The following is a 7,808-nucleotide window of genomic DNA, read 5'->3' as shown; positions in this document are numbered from 1 at the left end:
GAATTGACAAACTGCTCCATCACCCGTGACGTAAATTGGGCCGCGAGAAGAATGAAAACGCAAAAGACGTCGAAGCAAAACAACACCAAGCAGTGCGTGTCAGACAAACTGGGCCACCACCCTCCGGAGTGGACCGAAGTTGCCGCCATAATGATATGCAAAATATTGCAATAAATTGAATGTGGGATTCCTTCATTTCGTGCCTGCGTGGTGTGCTACCGGGATGGGTGCAAAAAAGTGGAAACTGAAGGCCAATGCGCTTTGGTAGGGACGATAAGTTTAATGGAGACGCATGGTCGTCCTATCGCGATGGTAGGGATGAGTGCGGCTTTATCTAAGGGTGTAAATCTTGTTCCATTTTCTCGCCATTACATCTCACCAGGACATTGAAGAGGGAAGGGGAAAGGGAGATGGATGTGTGAGTGTGTAGATAAGCGCGGAAGGATGAAACACCCTGGGCATGGGCGTTAAGAATGGTGTCTCGATGGTGGTGCCATTGTACAAACATATGAATAATGAAGAACCAATAAACCCTTCACCTGGCGCCTGCTGTCTAAACTATTCTCCCGGCTTTTGCAAACAGACAGCCTACAGCTGATAAGCGTACCTCCCAGTATCCTCCCCACTGGCCGCCACTTTCCGCTCCCGGGAGGGCTTTTGTGCACGTTACTGTCAATTTGTTGTTGAGCTTTGCATTTATTATTGATTTGTTCGAGCGTGCGATGTGTCTGCCTGAGCCGGGCCAGGCCTGCCGTCGGTGGCAGTGTCAGTGGTAGATAATGAAATCAATTTAGTTTTGCGTTAAATATTCATAGACGTCAAATTGAAATTAACGACTATGGGCCGGATAAAAGGCGAGCGCCGGTGTTGCGTTGGTGCTTCAGCAAACGCACTCTGGAAACGGTCCAGGCCGCTGGCTTTCTTTTACACAATGAGTTTGCTCAAACACTCACAAACAAACATAGGCACGCGTGGTGCTTTTACACAGCTTGGACGTACACACCCGTACCTGCGGGCAGTAGATCCTGCTGAAAGGTGAATGGAAAAGTTTTTTCCCCCTTGGAAAAACTTACTTTCCGCAAGCTTGCCGCGCTAGCCTTTGCAGCGCTGGGTGGCGAAGTTTGGTCAAAGACAGTCAAATGGCTCGTTTTCGAAGGTCAGCGCAAAAGAATACCACCAAAATAGGACACGGCGGTTAAAGTATTTGCTACAAGTCTTGGGTCGAGTCCGGCCAAGGGGAACGGAACAAAAGTCGAACTTCACAGACGTAGAGCGCACTAGATGGTTTGGCGCATTTGTTAGGGCGAATGTTTCCGAGCGACAGGGTGGTCATTGTTTCGGCGGGGAGGTTGTGGGGTAGGTTGTGTGACTCATCAAAGCTAATGGGGTGGACGAATGAGAAGCGAGCCCCAGAAATAGGGTGTCGGATAGTTTGGATTGTTGAAATTTCGAAATGAAACAAATGATCAGTCACAATCAAGCGCTGGAAAGTGGGTGGGTCAACTGTCCTTTTCACCCGCTGTGTGGAAGCCACAAGATGGAACACACACAGAGAGTGTGTAAGTTTTTGCTTGTTAAGAGGTTAGAATTTAAGCAACCATAACAAACACACGTACACAGACACTTCGGACACTGCTTCGAACAAGCAATTTGGTGCAAGCAAACGATCTCGGGGAAAACTATTTTCGGTGAACAATTTATCAACAGTTAATTTTGCTCTTCATTTGTGGAACGAGCTGGCTTTGTACTGTTTGAAAACTGCAATCAGTGATGTAGGGAACAGGAGGAGGAAGCTTGTGGAAAGCAGGATAATGATGTTGATGGCAATGATGATTAAAGAGGCCATTGCAGTGGCAGTAGGCTGCTTCTATTCACTCACCCCGTCCAGATGAAATATGTCTAGAAGGAGAAGTTCGGTATATCTAACTCCCGATGTGCTGATGGTTTATTATTGTAATGCAGATGTTAAGCTCTCGATAATTTACAGTCACATGGCTGCATTTGCATACATGTTCACTCGGGAGCTTAACGAAAGTCTATCGTAGTTTTGGCTTTTTGGACGCATTGATACACACGGTTTATCATCATTAAATACAGATTTAATCATGTTTATTTAATTGTTATGGGAATAATTCATAATTACCCTTGATTCGCTCATTAGTCATATCCATCGCATCGGGTGGTGCGTTCGTGTGCCTGTTTTTGTCCTTCTTTGCGCGCCGAAATCAACCAGTGCGTGTGGTAAATCAGCAGCCGTATCCTGTTGGCCCCGTGTACACGGCTTTGGAGTGAAGTCGCCGCATGATGACTTTCTGGAAAACCCAAATTAACCGACGCACTTCATTACGGTCGTTGAATGAGGGTGTGCGGTGTGTGTGAGAGAGTATGTGCAATTTAATGTTAATGTTTGAAAAAAAAATAGCTTTTTGTTTGATCTTTCCGATTTTTTCGCCATGTTCTTGCAACGTGAATATTTTGATGATCAGCGAATTTAATTCATTTCGTGGTGAGGTGTTCGCTTTTTTTTTACCAGGGGAGAATGCCAGCAGCAATACAATCCATTAAATGTGTTTGTGTGCTTGCCTGAACGACTCACTTGCCAGCGCTGAAGTATCTCATTACGGGGTTTTAATGGAACTGATGACGATGCTGACCGGTGACGTTCCCTGGTTTGGTGGTGAAGACGGTTTGCACTTATCGAATCCGTTCCACGGTCAGGTGGCGATGCGTTTCTGTGAAATTAATTTCATTTCAAGTGATTAAGTATTTATGCGGTGAGATAAGGTTCGTTTAAAAACTTTCTCGTTTACCTTCGAGCCACGGTGATATTACCGACGCGGTGGGTGTGCCCGAACGACAAAGTTGATACTGAAAAAGTGTGTACACGGCGAGGAAGTAATCTTTTGTTCTTGGTAGTGTGCTTTTTAAAAAACATCATTAATTTATATTGCAATACCGCAGAAAGAAACCACTGGAAAGAGTGCTTGAGTACAATAGCAGATCTGTTCACAATGTGCTTCTGCCAGCAGTAGAAACACGTCGATGCTCTGTTTGTAGATCATAACGATTACAAGATTGCGTTCGTGTTGCTGCAGATTGTTAGGACAAAGCAAACAAAAAAAAGAGAAACATTACAATTTGCTTACAGATTTTCTTACCGATTCGCTGATTAAAATTGAATCGAGCAGCTTCCTTTGTGCCTCGTTCTATCTTACCTACGTAACTGGGTGGCTGTATCAATAAAATACGACATCTAGCTTGCCAGTTGGGCGATATTGAGACACATTTTATGACGCGTCTGAACCTTGCTTAGACGGTTTGTTTCGTTTTCGTTTAAACCGCTGCTTTTGTTGCCGGTGCGTTGTCTGGGGGTCTCGGTGGCGAAGAGATGGGTTGTGTTTCTTCCGTCCTGCGATGTCATCTCACTGTCGGCAGCTAGAAGACGGCAAGCATGTAAAGCTTTGCAGTTTACTGGCAGCATTCGGTAGCATTATCGCACCAGGAGCACGTACGTTGTTTGTTGAATTGAAAATGTGTTTACATTCAATAGAAAATACTACAGCGGAGGCAAACGAAGCACACATAGCGCCAATAGTTCGGATGGAGTTGTAAAATGTGTAGCTTTATAAGGACATTAAGCGACGGGTAGAGGTACAGGACACCTGGCGAGATTGTTTACACCTTTTGCTTGGTGCGCAGAAACAAAGCAGATTTTTTGTTCCGTAGGATCGCAGATTTTGAACATTTCGCTGGTTTAAAAAAAAAAGCTTTAATATTCTGCGGAATCGCTGGAAGGATAATTCAAAACAATGCTCTCGGTGGATTTTACCCCTACGTCCGGGTCGCGGACAAATTTGATAAATGGCGCCACAGCCTATGCCGTCGCCGGTCCGCTATGTTGTGGGGCAAGATAAATTTAGGCTCCGTTTGCCACCAGTCCGCACGAATGAGTGACTTCCGCGAGCCCCCGTTTCACACTTGTGACACTTTTGACCGGCTTGTCATCCGGTTCGCCGTGTGTACCGCTCCAGCGACGCGTTTGCATAAGCGATGAAGAATGGATTGGCAGCAGCCACACGGTGCCACATGTTACCCGTTTCGCTTGTCTGTAATTTGACAGATTATCATCGACACTTTGTCGAGGATGTGGCTGACGAGGACGACGGCGAAAAACAGCAACATTAGGTCCACTGGTCCAACCATTTTTCGCTTATTTTTCATCATTCTGCGCGAACCGGCGCATGGCGGTATGGGAAAGCTCTTCACGATGATGATGGTGCAACCGCTGGCACTGTTGCTCGGGAAATGGGCTCCTCCATCGACGTTGGCATCGTTAGGAAATTCAATCACCCTTCACGGCGTGACGGGGAAGGATAGGAGTGCCCGCTTGGAGAGGCGACAATATTTTCTCATGTACTCGTTGGCGTTCCGCAAATGTAAAGGCAGAGCGAGCCTGTCTGCAGTGTCTTGGAAGCTTTCTTTATTCCGAAACACGCGTTCGATGATCTCAAAATATTGTCCCACCTTCTCCTACACAGAGTCTTCACTTGCTCTTGAAGCGCTTGAATTGTTTGGAAAAGAAAGCTTACTACTCTTTTTGTAGCAAAAATGAAGAAAAAAGCTCTCGAAACTGACAACGACGACTCTGTGTAGCTGTGAACCATGCACACACACACCTTCATGCGCATACTGACACTTCGTTCGCTAACGATGCCCTCCGGTACCATTCGCGACGGTCGACGGCGTTGTTTATGAGTCGCACGATAAAAAAACGGTAATAAAATTACATGCAGAGGCTAGGTTGTGCGTGCTGCGGTGCTACAAACTAGAGCAGTGGGTATGGGTGCCGTAGGAACCACCCCAGCCTCATGCAGTTTTATTTTGTTTAGGAAGGAAGGAAGGCTGTGGTTCGCTTTTCGGTTGCGTCCATATTTTAGCCGGATCCCGAGCAGCTGTTCTGTTTATGAGCCTTCGGAATCGGGGAAGGAAAAGATTACTATTTTTAGTCTGTCTTCTAGGGAATGAAACCGAGATTTACTTCTGGGGCTATTGCGAAACCGAAACCATGTGCACACTAAATTGTGCCAGATTTTATCAACGGTATAATGCCTGCTTTCGCTTCGTGTGGATCTGATCGGAATCGGTTTCACCGCGGCATCATCATGGTCACTTGTTTTGGGGATGTAAAATAAACAAATTATGCTACTTTATGCGATATTTACACGGGATCAGGTAAGACAGGTTGATCGGCGTGTGCAGCTTGTGGGAACCATCATCACTAGGATTTAACGAATCGACAATGAACACTGACGCTGGCACCAAATTGACCTTTTTTCTCGGGATCGTTATTGAATAGCGGCGTAAGAAGCACTGCGGTCCATTCTTGGAAGGTATCCTTTATACCGATGGATTCTCGCTTTTGTTGGTTAAGCACTCCATCATCCGCCCGGTGGGCAGCATGTATCCCGCAGAAGGTTACCGCAACCATGCCATACACTAGCACACACACACACATACACACACCATTAATGATCCATCAAAAATCAGTGGAAAATTGAAGTCAAAATGTGCGAAAAACGGTTCACATGGGACCGCAGCGGGGGCTTCTCCATGGATACGCACGTCTGTAATCTCTTTCGGGGAACAGGGTGGCACATCATTGTAGCCGCTTTCTTTGCCATTTGCTGGGTATGAGAGTGGGTAGAGTGGGTTGGCTTACCGAGCCTGGCAGCCAGTCCAGAGATTACTGGTTGTACTGGTCGAGTGAGTAATAACTTTTATTTATGCTGCTGCTGCTTGCTGTAATCTCCTGCGAGTAGGCAGCAATTAATTCCGGTGCTTGCAATTTTCCACCGCTGCTTTTAACCTCGGCCAGCAAAAACGCTCACTTGGGAGCACCAGTAACCACGATGAAACAAAACCACCACAATGGTCGATGTACGGAGCAAGGAGCGGAGCGGTAATTTTTTTTTTGTTCTGTTGATTGGTTGGACGGACCGAAAATTCACTCACCGACTGGCACACCGAGGACTGGCCAAAGAACCCTCCTCCCTTGGGCGCCTGGGGGGGAAAAAGCGTTTGGTAGGGCAAGCTATCAAACTCTCCACCAACGGTGGTGTAAGCTACTGGTGAAGACAGCCAGCAGCAGTAGTAGCAACACTAAAAACCACTCCGTCCGGTGCGTCCCTCTCCCTAGAGGGCATCGTGGCCCGAGTCCTAGATCTTAAGTTTCATCTTTTCCAGTGCACTTGAATTCGTTCGCTCGCTTTGTAAGGGCATCGTTGTTGTAAGTTTTGTTGATTATCTTGAGAATCTCGAGTAGGGGCAGCCGTTCCGCTGCCGACTGCTCCTTTCTCCAGGGCGAGAGAGCCTCTCCTTGCCCGGGCAGGAAGAAGTTTGGTGAAATAGTTGCAACTTTAAATTGCGCCACTCTATTCCATCGGAGGGCTTTTGGCGTGCCATGGCATTAAGGCTGCCGCTTGCCGCAACCAAGGTTAACATTCCCATCGGGAGATCCGGGCGTACTCCTCTTCAATTTTGCCCATTTCTGTGTGTTTTTTTTGTGTGTTGGGACAAAGTGAGCCTGCCAAGTGGGTTTGTTTTATTGCCGTTACCATTTTCGCGCACGATCGACAGAGTGGAAAGCCTCGTTTGGAAATTGCTTCACAGCCTCACACACACCTACCTTGGCAAAGAAGGAGATAGCGAGTGAGAGAGACAGTCGGGTTGCGTGTGGCAATTGACTAAAAGTTTTCGGGTGTCATCGCAAGCATCTTCAGCGGGAGTTTTCCGGCGGTGAATGCACTTACTTTAAACGATTTTTCCCCTACAGGGCTGAAATGGTATTGAATCGTGGCGTGTGCAGTCAAATGCGGGCTTGAAGGCAACTCATCGTCGCCCGCAGACGCCCGTGAAGGTAGTTTTATGATTTTCGTCAGCACTTCTTGCAGCAGCCTCTGTGAATGTATGTGTGTGTGTGTTTTTCAGTGCAGCAGTGTTTCATCGATGTGGAAAAGTTTCTGCGCACATATGCACATCACCTCGCACTTAGTAAGGTGCGTCCATTTGAATGCACTCGCGTGACAAATGCGACCAAGGGGAGGGAAAAGAAAAGTTTGCTCCGTAGCAAAAAGGGAAGGGAAAAGTGATAATTTACTCGTAAAAATATTTATTGTTTGCATTTCAAATGAGAAAAGTTATTATAAATGTATGCTATCAAGGGCGCGAGAGATTCCCGTTCGCTGTTGGGTGAAGTTTGGTTTGTATGAAGGTATGGAGCATCAAATGGAAACCAAGCGACGGGAATGGTGCAGGTGAGGGAGACGATCTTTCTTCTGTGAAGCGCAATTTGTCACACAACATATACGCAGGTGGACATGCGAATTGGAATGGCTTTTAGTTTTATAAATTATAAAGTCGGACAGACGATTTATGTGCCTAGGGTGCGTGAACGACTGAGGTTTTATTTTTTGAAGAGTAACGATGAAAAACATGGTTGTGATGGTCCAGTGAATTGGTTAAACAATTATCAAGTTATTAACATCCTAGCACCAGCGGTAGAAGTTGATATTCTTTACTGACGGTACTCTTAATGAAGAACGTTTAAAGTTTAATCGCCATTTTACTAGAACGACAACAAACCAACAGCAATGAACTTGCGCGGTTTTCGTTGCCGTCGGTTGATGGTATTTAAATAGTAAATGGGTTTAAGCATTAGTATACCAGCGGGATCCGTTTTCTACTGGGTGGCACTTTTGGGTACAGGTCAATGTAGCAGATGATCGTCCACCATGACCTACAGGACGCCT

This window comes from Anopheles coluzzii, chromosome 2 (genome assembly GCF_943734685.1).
Source record: "Anopheles coluzzii chromosome 2, AcolN3, whole genome shotgun sequence".
Taxonomy (NCBI): Eukaryota; Metazoa; Arthropoda; class Insecta; order Diptera; family Culicidae; genus Anopheles; species Anopheles coluzzii.
This window is presented reverse-complemented; position numbering follows the sequence as displayed.